This window comes from Manacus candei, unplaced genomic scaffold, assembly GCF_025592945.1.
Source record: "Manacus candei isolate 608988 ecotype Guabito, Panama unplaced genomic scaffold, ASM2559294v1 h1tg000014l, whole genome shotgun sequence".
NCBI lineage: Eukaryota > Metazoa > Chordata > Aves > Passeriformes > Pipridae > Manacus > Manacus candei.
Window position 1 is genome coordinate 31,637,476 of NW_026138062.1, and position 16,382 is coordinate 31,653,857.

At 40.5% G+C, this 16,382-nt stretch overlaps 1 protein-coding gene across 3 annotated transcripts in view; it reads left to right on the plus strand.

The window, feature by feature from the left end:
• The window catches only part of STARD13 (StAR related lipid transfer domain containing 13), a 292,627-nt gene that overhangs the window by 12,620 nt on the left and 263,625 nt on the right, over nt 1-16,382 (plus strand). Inside the window, exon 1 of one of the 3 annotated variants that reach the window (XM_051778835.1) lies at nt 3,350-3,473. The exons of the other annotated variants lie outside the window; for them this stretch is intronic. The gene's annotated coding sequence lies outside the window, so the exon portion shown is untranslated. Of the gene's footprint in view, nt 1-3,349; nt 3,474-16,382 lie in introns of those variants that run through there. 3 annotated transcript variants of the gene reach the window in all.

The window sequence follows — 16,382 nt, forward strand, 5'->3', positions numbered from 1 at the left end:
GAGCAATGGATGGGTCTGTTGGGGAATTTAGCCATGTGCCCAGAGGCTGCCTGGGCGTGCCTGCTGGGAAAGCAGTTCCCTGGCCAGTGATGCCTTGTGTATGTCTGAACTGACTCATAGGTGGAGGGAATCTCCTGACCTGCTGAAATCCCCTGCATGACATACCCACACAGCTTTTCTCCATGGAACAGAGGGGAAAAAGAGAAGACACACAAGTAAGGGCATCTAGGCATCAGTAAAAGGACAAAGAAATGCTTTTGCTGAAGCGTGGTTGCCAGCCTCAGCACAGCCTGAGGACTGCAGCACAAAAGCCAGGGGTGGGAAGCATCCACCAACTGCATGTGCACATTTTCATGCAGGCTGCACCTTGGTGACCACCATTGCCTTCACTGTGATACATGGCTCAATTCTTTTCCCGGCTGTCGGGAGGTGACATCAATTAAGGAAATCAGCTGTGAACTGACACAGATAGAACACTGACAGATATTAAAAAATATTTCAAAGCCATTCAGCATCTCATCTTTTCTGTGAGGATTCACTTCTTCTGGTCCTTCATGGTCTCCCTGACCTTGCCACAAGTCTGTGAGCTGCTGACACTTCATCCATGAGTTATGACAGGAGTTATGGATCTGTGCAATCCTGTTTTATGATGATGATTTATCATTTGTATTACAGTCATGTCTAGAGGCCTCAAGCAAGATCAGGGCCTCACTGTGCTAGTCACTGTATAAACATGTATTAGGAGACAGTCCAGCTCTGAAAAGATCATAAACAAAAGGTGGGAGGATGAACAGAAACACAGAGATGTGAAATGCAATACTCACTGCAACCTGAGGACAAGTGCCAGGGCAAGAAGCCCAGCTTTCCTGTCCCCTGACTCCTGCCTGCCCATGTCCAGTCACAGCAAGCTCTGCTGTCCACCATTCCTCCCCACATCCTTCTCTCCAGGGGCTGTGAAAGGGCTGGCACATTCCTGCTTCAGCGTGCCTCTGTCCAGGAGACATATCTCTGCATCCCCCAGTAGATGCAGCAGCACTGGCTCCCATGCAGATCACTGCTGCTGCTGCACTTCTGAAAGTATCAACTTTCCATTGTTTTCATAGCATCATAAAATCATTAAGGAAAAGACCTCTAAGATCATTAATTCCAGCTATTAACCCAGCTACTGTGTTCACCACTAAACCACATCCCCAAGTGCCACACCCCCATCAAAAAATCAAAGTTTTTTGAACACTTCCAGGGATGATGATTCCACCACTTCCCTGGGCAGCCTGTTCCAGTATTTGACCACCCTTCCAGTGAACATTTTTTCCTAATATATAATCTACACCTTCCCTGGTGCAACTTGAGGCCATTTGCCCTCATCCTGTCACTTGTTACCTGGGAGAAGAGGGTGGTTTCTTCATCACTGAGTTGACGGTTGTCCCTACCTGCAGAGTTGTTGGTTATCACCTCCAAACTGAGACCAGATGGCTTCATTTCTCATCAGAGCAAAACAAAACAGGTAACTTAAAATGATTGTTATCTTATATACGGATCTAGGATATCTTTGGTACAAGACTGACAGCATAATTAACAGAAAGCACAGAGCCATACTGTGGGACAGCTGCATGCTACTTCCACTTACAAGGCTTAGATCCCACTTATGGCTATGCCTAAACATTGCCCTTGCTTTGCCTTTGCAGTACTTAGGGGATAATTGGAGAGTAATACTTTTCCTCCTTTTCTAATTGTTATTGCACTTGGCATTATGACCAGAGCTGTTCTCAATATATAAAAATGCAGTTCTCGGGGCTTAACCCAAAAGCTGGGTGTGTGGACTAGCATTAGTCCTGTGTTTATATGAATTATACATAGAATATTGCTTTGAAAATGTTGTAGAGGTAACTCTCCTAAGTGCAAAACTTAGAAGAGAAGAAAACTGAGATGCAGACTTGGTCTGAAAATTTTCAAAGAGAAAAAAAGCCAGACTGTGCTTATGAAGAAGCTTGGTTATGCCCTTCAGAAAAACAGGGAAATAAAAACACTGAGAGCTGCTAACACTACTGATAGCAGCACCCATACAGCAGTCAATGAGATGATATTAGGGTGGCAAGTAGGTAGTAGATTAAGGGGCTCTAGTAGCCAGTGAGGGCTTACAGGAGATTCTGATGCTGGCTAGATTCCAAGACCTGTTAGAATCATCAGAAGATGCTGCTCCCAAAGAACCTGGAAAATGTGAGTTGCATCTAAAGGCAATGGAAATATTACCACACTGGCAAGGCCACTGTCAAAGCCACATGGGGGGCAACCTGCCCTTCAGCAAGCTTTTGTAATGAGGAGCTCTCCAGAGAATGGCACAGCTTTTAACTCCAGGCAGATACTCAGCCTGTCTTGCAACCTCTGAGCTACCTTTTGGAGCTGTCATGACAGAAAGTGCTTGCTCCAGCCAGTATATCCACCTTCAGCTTAATACACGTCAACTGTGGCAGGTGGCACCAGGCAGACATTTTCTATCTACTCAATCTTCAGAGTATCTTGAGAGCACAGCAAAGAGCTGCATCACAAATACATCAAGAAGTGTTTGCAAGATGCAGGAATTCCTCTTTTCCTCTTGGAGCCAGGGAAGGTCTAGACTTACTAGCCCACCTACATCTTTCCCAGGCATGTTCCACAATTTCCTCTGTGTCTGCCTGACTTCTTTCTTCATAACACAGTTCAGCCTATATTGATTATATCTCCATGATACAGTCACCATAAAATGAATGCCACAAGGAGTGGAAACTTTCCCCAGAAATGTGTTTAAAAGGAGATTTTTTACCACTTAATTATTTTGCATGCATGGAAGTAACATCACTGTAAGCAGTCTCTGCATCAAGCCCATTCTCCTAGCAAAGTGGTTCACCAATGCCCAGTTCCTCATCACTAGTAAGACCTTTGCTGCTGTTTAATTCATATCCATGCTTCTTTTTTATTATTATTATTATTTCTTTTTTTATTCCTTCTGTAAAATGGACACAGAAGCAGTGCTGGTCTTCTTCGTAGTCCAACCACCACCCAACCACCTCAGTGCAGATGTCACTGCTCTATGCACTGATGAAGAAGCAGCCTTAGCCCAAAATGAACCATGAAACAAGTCCACTCTCACCAAACAGCCATTTTTATGCCTTGTCTGTGTGAGACAGCTATTGACAATCTCAGCACTTCAGGCTGATTTTCCTTTCCCTTTGTTGTCAGAGACATGAAGCTAATCTAAGCAGGACACACAATTTTATGTCACCAGGCTTTGCTACTTCCCCTTCTCAGTGAGAAAATCCAGTTCTGAAGTGGCATATGGTCTGTAAAACAGCTTGTCATCATGTTCCTTCAGGAAACCCAGTGGATCCGAGCCGCCTTCAGGGTTCACCTTCAGTGTCTGAAGCTCAGACAACCAGTCTACCACAAGGCCTCCTCCTGGAAACGTGCAGTAAATACAACACCAGCAGCACAAAGAGGTTTGGGAATCAAATTAGCATTGATTACTTTTGTGGAGACACACCTATAAACAGCTTGGCTGCACTTCTCTTGGGCTGTTGGCATTTACCAAACAACCTCACACTACAGCATCAGCCAGTAATGTCTTGCAGACTGGATTACAAGCACATTCACTGACTGCAGTAGCACTCTTTGTAGGAATAAATATTACACCTGTGAGGTGGAGATGTGTTATTAAAACCATAAAGATAACATCATTGCTCCTAAGTGGACAAATTTAGTTCAGTGTCTATTACTGTTAAATGGCAAAATTGCTGTTGTAACAATATGGAGATGTAAGTGTAATTGTGTATAACATTGTGAAATCATTAAAAATCATTAAAATCCATATAAATTTTGCTCGCTCAAATTAGACACAAGTGACTACTGCTTGACACCTGAAACATTAGCATAATATTCATGCCATATGGCTGGCATTTTCTGTTTCTTATATGTCACTCTTCATTCTTGTCAGCTGCTCACAAGAACTTGCCAGATAATATCTACACTATTGCCAAAAATGTCTAACAGCTGGTGTAGTACTGGTTAAACACTCCATAATGTTTCAAACTTTAGTGCTCCCATTTATGCACTAGAGGGGTGGTTCTTGGAGCAGATGTTTAGCTTTGTTTTTAAATTAACTTCAGTCTTCTTTTGTGTCAGTGGTGTGTTTTTATGCTCCATCATGCTGCTGCCTTCTGTGAAATAAAGGAGTTCCGCAGCATCCAGCCTTAAAACACATCAACTGTCACAATAAGCGCATGTTAAAAATGCGCTCTGCTCTCTGTTTCAGTGCCTGACATGAGCTCAGGGGCTGGACTCGAGCTGCAGACTTACAGAGAGCAGCTCAGACCACCTATTAGCTGAGTTAGTGAGAGCTTACATTTCCCCGTATCCGTGTGGTCCGTGTGGTCCTCCTTGTGGCGCAGAGATGTGCATCTGACTGATGTCCTTGATGCCACTGGAGCCCCTCTATGATTCAGAAATGGGCACAGAGGGTCCTAATGCCCAAATGAGACTCCCGAGGAATCCAAACCACAACATGGACTTAAGGCACCAGCACTGCATTGGCATGATTTCGAGCTGTGTCTGCCCCATCTGGGGAGAGGGCAGCAGGGTCTGTACTGGCACCCAAGCTTGTATCTGAAGTGGTCCCTAAACCCACACTTAGCTTGTAGGATTTGAGGGCACTAGTGGAGGACTGGGAACAGGACACACATTTTTGACGCTGTAAATACCCTTTAAAACAGTGTTAATGATTAAATCAGGAATTGTCTAACATCTGCATGGAAGTCAGTGTGAACTCTGGTCATGCCAAAATCTAGGATTGTTTACATATTAAGATTTATGATGAGCTAGGCACATGAATGCTGATGAATTAAACAAACATTCAATTTCAGAACTAATCTGATTTTATGGATAGTGTGTGCAATTCCCTGAGTTTAAAAGTCTGATTTACACCTTTGGAAAGGAGGATTCCTTGCTTTTTTCATTTTGCTCTTCTTTTCCTGGAGACAAGGAGTTATCTTACTTTTCGCTCATTAAGGTTCTCTTCCAATTGAAGACACTTCCCAGTTAAAACACTCTGTTGAATTTTGAGGCACTGTCATGGAGGCCATTTATTTAGAAGCTGCTAGGTCATCCTTCAGTCTCCAGATGGCTTTGTAAAGACAAAAATGGAGAAAGAAGGGTGCTGGAGACAAATGGCCTCTGCCCCTCCAGAACTGGGCAATTTAATCCTGCTAGGCTGCTGTACCTCCTGTAGACAATGATCAGTGTTTTACACTGAGGCATTTTAATCTGGGCTATCTTTTGGCATAGGACACTCTTTCTGAGCCATGACTCCCCTGTTCTGGCTGCCATACAGGCACACAACAAAAAAGTGACAGCTGAATGAATAAATTTCTCATCTAACTCGAGGCAAGAAAGAGATGGGGACAGGCAAAGAGCGCAGGTGAATATATGGGTACATACTATGGGCACTGTTCATAGTACGCAGTCACCAACATCAGGCTATATACTCGTTTTTGCCATGTGGGATGCATAAACATTGGATATTCAGACTGTGGCTCATGCCTCTCATTTTCCTCTTCCCTGCACATTCAGACCTACTCAGGTGGAAGAAGGACTGGCAGAAGAGTCATGGGCTGCATATATCAAAAAGTAGATTTGCACAATTTTTATCCTTTGCAGACGTTTCTGCCCCTGTACTGTATCCCTGGAAATTATCCATGTCGGATAATGGATGGAATTAAATTAGAAACAAGACAAGATGCAATTACTCACTGAGGATGACTTGGATAAACGGGTAAAATGGGGTCTGCAGCTGGGCCTGTCAGCATCTGGTTTGTGTGCACACAGAGGATTTTATCCTTAGCATTAGCTGTAATAGGATAAATGTATTTTCTGTTTGTTGTAATACAATCTTTTACCCACATTAAAAGTCATTACTGAGCCATTCTCTATCACAAAACGGCTGGTATCATTTGTTCCAACAAGGTGTTACCCACATGAAGTCCCTAAGTTGAAAAAAACTGGGATTAAAATGAAAATAAGCTTTATCTTTGAGGAGGAATAAGGACATTACCTTATGCCAGAGAAATCTGTCAGGCTGCTTATAAGGCCTTTTCAGTACTATGGGATCCAGGGCAAGAGGAAATGTCAGCCCATTCATTTCTTCATCCAGGATCAGCTCTTTTCCTAAGGAAGTCCTTAAAGCCTTCCCTCACACCAAGCTTGGCAAGTTCATTCCTGAAATAGACAAGCAAATGGAACAACCTTAATTTGTTTAGGTGCTTGGTGCATCCCTTTAAATGACTTTTTATTTCTTTAAGCATCTGGACACTGTTGAAAGTCAGACCATCCGATTCAGTTAAGACCATGCAAAAGGCATGATAGAGCTGAGAACAGAGATGCTGTTGGGAGGGTATTGCCCTGCTTTTCCTCTTACACTTTCTTAGTTGTCAATGTGCTCATTGACAAGACAAGGGTTTGAATTCAGAGGAAAGGAGCAAAAGTGGGAAACTTCTGCTAATGGATGTTCATGCTGCATTTTTTTATTTCTGTGTGTAAAATCCGTGGACCATTTCCTTGTAAATATTTCATGTTACACACAGTAATTGACATTAAAGATTTGGCACAATGCTACGCCCTTGAAACTAAAGATGTTGGTTATCAAACTATGATGTTCTGTTGCAAAAAAGGCGACTAAAAAGAATGACATAAGTAGATGTTCCTGGAGGCAAAACTTGTACTACAGTGCAGCTCATTACTTAGTAACGTAGCACACAAATGTGATTGTAATCCATCATTTTTACCACCACCTTGAACAGGATTATAGCCACCTTGTAGGGTCATACAACTACCTGTATGACCTAGGCAGTAAGTTCCTTTCAGCTCAGGCCATCGCAAATCTGTCATCTGCAGTGTTCCATTTATGTTCTTTAGTTTATGAATGTGAATTATTTAATGGAAATCATTTCAGTGCAAAGGCAACCAGGCAATGCTTTGACTAAGTGCCAGCCAGCAGGTCAGGAAACAGGTTTTGCATTTGTTGCTGTTGATAGGTTTAACTATTTAATTTTTTTTAATGACTCTTTTATGTCTCTGTATTGATAAAAGGTACATTAACACAAAGTTTCGAAACTCAATCCTTCCTACATGTACTTAGAGCATTTGATTTGTCCCATTCACTTCAGCAGCCTAATCATGTACATAATCAGGAGTGTATAATATTTACAGGGTAAGGGTTTAATTCCTTGCGAGACTACAAAAGAAAGGCAATGCTAAGCATGGTGGTTGTGGCACAAAGTTTTTAAATGTTTCTTTTATGTGCTGCTCAGGGCATCAAAGCCATGTAGCTAGACCCCCCCACTGCCAGCACTCCACAGATTCCCTAAGAGGCTGTCCCAAAAGTCTGATATTAGATGACACTTGATGCCCAGTGTGGTAAAGCACCCATGTGTGCATAAGTTCAACAGTTTGTAAAGTGAAGAATAGAGAAATAAAAATGATTTAAAAAAATCTGCTTTTCTTTCTGATTTTCTTCCTTTCTCCCTCTCTGTTATTTTACTACAGCACACCAATGCCTTCTGCTGATGTGGAAATCAGCAGAAGTAGCTGAGTCCTTTGTGCACTGTAGAGGGGGCACTGTGCTCTGCTTTAGGGAATCAATCTTCTTTTCACTGGGAGTATTTCTAAGGACCAATTTAGAGAGGCTGAAAGGCTGAAATAGTTGTCTGTATCAAGCATCATTTTTATAATGGACTTTATCTAAGCTTTTGTAGACTTTTTAATGCTTCTTTCTCAGAACTCCTCAAGAGACTGGTATAGTTCCCCAGCTTCGTAATGTCAAAAGCAATGACTTAAAAAAGAATCAGTCAAAGCAATGCAAATAACTCACTGTTAAATTCAAGGGAGTTTTGTCAATACTTCTCTAAAAAATATTTTGCTGAATTTTAGCACAGGAAAACTACTGTTTTATATTCAAATTTCTTAACTAACTTCTAAGGGTTTTACTTGGCTGACACTTATTGGCCTTGTATTAATCTTGGGATTATTTCACAAGAGACCCAGGGAACACCCACTGATAACAATGTCAAACATTCAATGTATTTACTGAACGTTTCCACTTGCTTGATCATTAAGGCATACCTTGGGTATGAGGTCACCGATGTTGTGTAAGTGTAGAATTTATGGGGTGATTTGAACTATAGGGGAGTCCTGACATGTTTTTGGCAAATACCATGAGATACCATGGACTGATGCCACTCAAAATTGTAGCTCTGGGATATGATCAGGTTCTAGCATGAACATTTTGCATTAGAATTCAAATCCTCTGGTTACAAAGAAGATGGGAAAAAGGTTATTTGAGCAGATCATACATATACTGGAGGAACCTTTTACTAGAAAATATTTTCTTGTTTGTTAAAACAGATTATTTAAACATTAAATCTTTTAACAAACAGAAGTGAAAATGTAGTTTTAGAAAATCAGAGGATAAAGCTTTACATCAACGTAGCATGCAATCATTGTGCTTTCCTTTTTAATTCTTCATTTAAGTTGGAGAGAGCAGCAAAGGACTAAGATAAGAAGGTGGCAATGAGGCCAATTCATCAGCAACTTGGACTGTAGCCAAGTCTGGCTTTCTAAACTGTACTACTAGGTTTGCCACCAGCTTGCTAGGAGCCTTGCAGAGCCTCTTCAAGGCCTGTTTAAAACTCATTTAAATAATGAAAAAAATTCTTTAGTTGGATTTTAGCTCCTTTTAGATATAGTGATGATGATTTTGGTTGCCTTAATTTGCCAGTTCTCTGTACTGTTCTGAGAAAAACCTAAGGCTTGGCGTACTTGAACAAAACAAAACAGGAACAGATCTGGACCTATGCAGCTGTGGACTTTATCACATACCTGACGCCTGACTTTTCTGACTCTGTTTTACCTCCAGCCCCTTGTTTTGCATGTTTAAATTGCAAGCTCCTTCACACAAGGTCCATTTCTCACAACATGAGATTTATAGATTCTGTCATCTGCGGTTGTGCTGCAAGACAAACAACCGGTAAAGGCTGCCACTCGTGCAGGAGGTTTCAGCAGTTGTATTCCACTCTGTTTAAAACTTGTAAATAAGGCCACTTCTGGTACTGTGCACATTTTAATCCTTTGCAAAGGCATTAACCCTTTGACATCAGTCCCATTAATTGGACTTTGTTTCATTATCTGAACTTTTTCCCTTAGCATTTTAAAAATCACATTGTTGTCTGGTCACCAAGTATGAGAGACCACAAATAAATGAACACCATTTCAGTATGGGTTCTAGAAGGAAATATTCTCCTGGTATTGACTTACACTGTATTTCTTCATCCCACCTACAATACAAAGGAAGGAGACAGAATAAAACCCACAGAAAGTAGAAGAAAAGAAGGAAGAAAGGAGAGAGTCTAGGTGTTTGCGTATATATTTGAAAGATAAAGACTAAACAAGACTAGCTGATCCATGGACATATTTCTTTTTTATAAAGGGGGCAGAATTGAAACACAAAATAGTAGATTTGACACATATTTTATAGGGATCCTTACCATAAATATTTTATAAGGATCCTCAGCAGAATATGCACAGGAGGATTTAAGGAACAGTCTTGCTTTTAATATGTAAAATTCATGGAACTCCCCAGTTTTGGAAATGTGCTGTCTAGCCCTAGGAGTCCACCTTTTACAGGAAAGGCCTTTGAATAATCTTTCAGAAATTCCTGACCTGGTCCCTAGAAGAATTTCTGTATTGCTTTTTAAAAATACCTAGTTACATGGGATAAATGGGCAAATACTGTGATCTGTTTTTCTACCATTATTTTTATTTAATGTTTTGTATTCCTACTGGGATAAGGACCATCCTATGACATAAAAAGGACAATCACACTTTCTGTGGAAAACAAAGCTTCTTCTGACAAATAGCACAAAAATTACTTTGCTTTTTAGGCAGGCAGCATTCCAGGTATCTGAAAGATATTAGAGAAATGGGTGTATTAGTGTAGTGAAGCTGACATTATCAGGTGTTGTATATAAGAAATGTCATTTATGAGTTGTCACACAGCTATTATTACGAGACTATTCAGTAGAACAGAGTACATCATTGACTGTCACTGCGCTCGCTGCAATCACCGAAGAACCAGGTGTAGTCAAACAGAACATTTCTTTCACTTTCAGGGCAAATTACACTTATGGTTTATTTATGTGACAGATTAGTTGCATTCAGGCACCCTCTGTAACTGTTTTACGATAGCTCTGGTGGCACAGACCTGCAATTCGGTGCCTGTCCAGTGGGATGGATGGCAGCCCAGCCCCTCATAGCTGACTGAGGAGCAAACCTCCTATGCTTCTGCAGTGTGGAGGTTCAGGACGAGGAGTGTGGGGGTAAAGAGGTGGGTGTGCTGGTCTTCCAGCTCCAGTCACCCTGTCTCACCTGCCAGCAGCTCTGGAGGACAGGATCTGATGACTTTAAGCAGCCTGCTGACCCTGGTTCTGGGCAGAATGGCAATCCAGGAGCTTCCATATTAGCTCTTACCTTGCTAACTCACCCCAGACTCTGGGGCAGGAACTCTTACTGTCCTCCATCCCTGTGGCATCTTGTACGCACTCAGGTGTCTCTCTCCAGCTACACAGCACTTGGAGCAAATTGCAATTCCTGTGTGGGCTTTCCCACAGCCACAGCTATTTACACCAGGTATTAAAATGCACACTGAAGAATCGAAGTTAGCCCTAGATTTAGGATTTGAACAGACACTGTTGTCTGAATCCCTACTAACATCTTTTAAGTCACATACTGTATTCTGACCATTAAGCCTTGATCCTCTAATCTCTCCACACACTGAACTTCCACTGACTTTAACCTGCCCAGCCATATCCTTTAAAGCCAGTCTCCCACAAATATTGCACCACGTAAAGCCCCACTGGAACTCTAAATCTTTCAAGAGGTTTGTAATTTGGTGCATTCCCTAAGGAAAATTTGGAAGGCGTCCAGGGAACAAGGCTAATTTAGGAGATGGGAGAATATGTCTTCTAAAGAAATGGCTCCAAGACCGTAACATGTTGGGCCGTGAAAAGGGAGCAGGTGAGATAGTATTTAATTACAGTGTACAAGTACCTAAGGGGATGAACACAGAACCAGGTCTGAAACCCTAGCAAAAAGGTAAAATATGAGGTCATGGGCTGAAATGGAAGTGTATATCTCTCTGCAGAAGGCCGCTCTGTACATGAAACAATCTGGCAAACAAGGTAGTGGAAACCAGTAGTGGATGAAGGAATCTATTTATTACCAGTGCAGTGTGACCTGGTAGCCCTGCTGATGGTTCTTGTCAGTCATAAATGGCTCTTTTTCTGTGTTGTTTGGTGTTTCAATCTGCTATGTTATTTTGGGGTGCTTCTTCAAAGCTGAGCTTCTGGGGATTAAAAATAGAGGCAATATTTAAAAGCTAACAGTAAGAAATACATCATTACATTTTCATTAAATGTTTTGAAGGTTTATGTACGTAATAAGATAGGTCTGGTGCTGCACAACAACACAGTAAATATTGTACAATTCTGATGAACTTCTGGCAGGTAAAAAGTAAGGTTTCTGTGACATCAAAAATAATGTGGTACTGGCATAAATGGACATTCCACCTCATTCACCCTATTGATGTTTATGTAGTCGGGGAAAAATAAAAGATTTCATCTGAAAGCTGAGTACAGCATATGAAACATGAACTTAAGCTCCCTCTAAAAAAAAAACAAAAAAAACCCAAGCTGTCTGTCCACTAACTTGCAATGATTTGGGTTTAAGTTTTTGAATCAGTTTGTGCAGGAGATGGCCTGGTTTCTTCTGGTGCCTCCAACTGTGAAAAATACCAGGAATTGTGGAGACAACAGGGATATTGGTCTGCCACTTTGCCAGCTGAGTAGCTTCATTTTTACCCATTTACATTCACTTATTAATTTACTAATGAAAAAGCTACTCAGAGAAAAGGTTCATGTGAAATTTAAGTTGGATTTATGGGGCATCAATAAGTTATTTTAGGCAGTCTACATTGGTGTTGCAAATTTCCTAAGCAATGGTCAGAAGTTATTTATTTACTCCACCAGAAGTGTGAGAAAATAATGAGTAAGGCAGTAGTTCTTTCTGCCAATATTGCTGTGTACGGTCTGCACAATTTTTTTTTTTTTTAAATGGCAAACATCCCATTAACTAGTTTGATAGACTAATCCCAAGACTATAGCATCTGTAGATTAATTGGGGATGGAGCATGCCTAGAAATACTACATCCCTCAAAGGTCCTGGGTGAAGTATTGAGACTTTGATTGCTTGCTATGGCTTGTCAGAGGACTGCGCTGGTCCCTTCTAGCAAAGGAGATGCTTCGAGCTAAACCAAATGCTCCCAGGAGATCAATCTCGGTCCCTCATGGTGGAACGTGTGGTTTTGAGCTGGACAGTCCTGGTGAGATTGAACTGGGCAGCAAAGATAACCTGTCTGTAGTGGTCATCCTGTGCTCCTTCTGCTAGTCCTGGGGAGAGACAGACTCTTCTAATATGTAGCTCATTTTGAGGAAAACAGTGAAAACCGGTCACACACACTGTGCCTAACAGACCTTGTTTCCAAGCTTGGATTATGGAATAAGTCTTGGGTTACTGGTCAGGCTTCTGGAGTCCTTTCAGAAGTTATGGTTGCAACTGCATGAAATATTTATCCCAGTCATCATAATTGCCAGCACCCAAATGCAACAGTTTTGTCTTCTCTGGGGCTTTCCTTGACACTTCTATCCCAAGACAGCTTAACTAAAACTTTGATTATCTTCCACTATCTTCAGGTTTTTCCATCTAGTGTCTGTGACAGAAATAATAATCTGTTATTATGTTATTAATCCTTCTTTATCAATTTTGACAAATTAAGTAAATTTTCTAGAGCAGAGACTATTTTCTCTAGAGTTTGGACTGCTGCATAGCAGATCATAGATTATATCTAGCAAGACATTTTAGCATTTTAAAGTATAATTCAGTGCAGCTCAGGACTGGAACAACTTTGCTAATTTCTTCAAAACAGGAATTCCTGAAAGAATTCATGTTAAAAAATACTTACTTGTAAAATTATTTTCTGCTTTTTCAGAAAAGGCATTTTAGTAATGCTGGCAAAATGCTTTCCTAAATTAATTAAAAAATAAAAGAGGAACTAGAATACTTGACCTATTATAACAGTTTGGTTTGATTGGTTTGGTTTGGCGGGAAATCATTTTTCCCATAGTTCAATGAAAAGAATATTTTTTTAATAAACAGCCTTTGAGGAGCTTTAATTTTCATTCCATCCCATCTCCTCGCAGCTTTTCCCAGCTCAGTCTTTAGCGATGCTAAAAATCCTAATACTTTTTATTTTATTTTGCAGCTCAAATTGATTAATTCCTTGTGTGCACTAGTCAATAAAATGAATAACGCAGGAATGATATTTTTTACAAAAAGTTCAGAGTATTGCTGCGGATTGCTTTACTAGAAGATATAAGATCTAGTTATATTAATCAACTTTAACAAAACACAACCAGGCAGCAGAACCATAAACATGACAATCAAAGACTGGGTAAGCCTCAGCAGACACACCTCAGCAATCTATTTTGCTCTGATTCAGCCAGTTGTTTGGAGCAAACCACCAACTGCACTTAATCCTTTGTTGTTGTTGTTGTTGTTGCTCTTTGGCGTGCAATCATCTGAAGAACTCTCTTTAATAACAACATTAACTAAGAGCCATTAGCTAATGGAGAAGAATCCTATCTCTGATCAAGAGATTTCTCATGGAAGAAATTCTAGACTCAGTTATTATAGCAAACAGTTCTCTTTGCCTATACAACTTATTTCACTCAGGACATTGCTTTATGTTAAGCTAGCAAAAGAAAAGAAGTCTGTTGAGGACTTCTTTTACCAAAACAAGCTGCATCTCTCTGGAGAGCAGTTTTCCAGATTTTTTTTTAAGCGTAAACATGGTGACAGACTGAGAATTACTTCACACAATGCTCTGAGGATAAAATTCAATCCTGTTTCTAGCAACACATTACTTAAGATGAACTGTAAAATGTACAGGCTTTTGTCTTTAAATTTGATGTAAAATTTAATTCCAGAAGTTATAAGGTGCAAAAATGTTCTAAAAATTATATATGCATCCCCTTCTTTTGTTTCCTACATGGTCTTTCCCCCATAATTGTGATATTTATTTTGTTGAGTACTTTATGGAATCTTGGAAAAAAGGCACAAATATGGAAAATGACCTTGAGTAGCTAGAATTATCGTCATTTGAATGAATGGGGCTTAATGAATTTCTAGCTGAGAATAAACCATCATTAATCTTCAAAACAGACTGAAAAATCACTTAGAAGAAAGAACAATATTAAATATACAACAGAATACCGAGGGGTTGGATTGACCTATCAACACTTTAAAAATACATACTTTAGGTGGCTGAAGTAGTTTGGATGAGTAAAACAATCAAAATCTCACCTAAGTCAAATTTGTATAGAGAAAGCATAAAGCCAGCAACTAGCTAAGTGGTCTTCCCACACAATCACTGAAAATATTTTCACCTGTATTTTTAAATTATTCTTTGCTTCTTGATTCCATCTGAATTTAGAATGGACAACCCCCCCCTAATATTCTCATGTCTTTCAGTAATGCTTTTATCCTTTTTTAAAAATGCTTTTCAATGCTCTTTGTTAATTTTACAGTCACATCAGGGATCATTTTTATTCTGTGATGTATCAGTATTTCTGCAGCCTTCAATCAACCTCATGAGTCTCTAGGGGCTCAGCGGCCAATATTTGTGCTTGTATATGCTCATCATGATCCACCTTCTGCATGGTTGTTTGTGCCTTCCATAGTTTTTGTGCCATGCCATGTTCAGAGTTATAGGCTGTGGATTCCTTGAGCAGGGATTCATTTCTGTGAATTTACCGCACTTCACACTGTAAAGAACAGACTCTTTATATGGTCCTCTGGCTCTACCACAATATAAATAACATTTCTTTATATTGGCACAACTCCTCTGAGTCAAAAGAGGAGTCACGGAAAGAGGCTGTGAAGAAGCAGAGATTTCAGCACTTTAAAATCATGTTGTGTGAAGCGTGTTTTTCCATAAGATGTTATCCAGAGGAAGCAAGAACAATATTTTAAGAATTCTAGTAATCTTTTATAATCCTACTATCAACCTACTATTAAACAGATTCTGGATCTTTTATTGTATTGACATAGCAGCAAAAAAAAAAAAAAAAATCCCGCCTTAGGCCACATTCTCTAAGCCACAGATCCAACTGCAGATATGATGCTTTTAGTAAATTGACAGAGGGAGCTGTAAGAGTGGTTGAGATGATTCATATTATTCCTCTGGGCAGAGTCTCAGCTCAGAGATCTCTGAGTCAGCTTTGGTGTTCCCTTATTGGGAGACAGAGCATTGTTAAAAAATACCATTTTGGGGCTAAAGCAACTCTTTTGTTATAACAGCCCTCTGGCACTGACAAATGTTTAGCTCCCTTTAATAGGGAAGTTCCCTATGCATGCCAGCTAAATCCAACGTGCTTGTGCTGCTGCTCCTGAGTCACCTTTGCATCAGATCTTAATTTCTGGATTTTTGCTTTAAGTGCTTTAAGCACCAATTAACTCTGCCTCTATATACCCTTGCTTTTGACCCCAGGTTACCAATGCTGCTTATATGTTGGCTTCAATTCTAGTTTATATCAAAAAACAGACCTGCTTGCTTGCCTGGTATGGAAACTCAGGTTAGTGGAAAGACATGAGGTCAGTGGCAGTTGGTGCCTACCTGCCCCCATCCCATGGCAAGACCCACCTGGTGGCCAGTGCCCAGGCTGTGAATGGAGCAGGACCTTCTTTCCTGGGAACATCTCCTCTGAAAGGGAGATGAGATTTACAGGGCATCTAGCAAGTAAGATTGGTACCAGGGTCTTTGGGCTTTTCTAAGAACCTCCCTGAAAAGGGAAAGTCCCAGACCCTGCTCCTTGCTCCCATTTATTTACTTTTTGCAGTTTATCTGTGACACTGAGACTCATAGTCTTTCTAAGCTGGATTGAGTTATGGTTCCATGTGTAATTGCGGAGTATGAGGTCACCCATTCTCTGACAGTGCCAGTAAGGTGCCAGGCCACTCAAAATAAGATATAGCTCAAAAATATCAATCTTCACCCTAAATCTAGACCATTTCCAGCTCTCTGGGAAAGCAAGCTTTCATTTCAGTCCATGTGAGCCATCCCCAAAGGTACTAGAAAATTCTGCTCCGTGGGTCCTTCCTTTAGACTTTATCCTCATTTCACAAGTCAAGACTGAGACACAAAAGGCCTAATAACATATGCAGTTCATATTCAGCAAGCTTGCAAATGC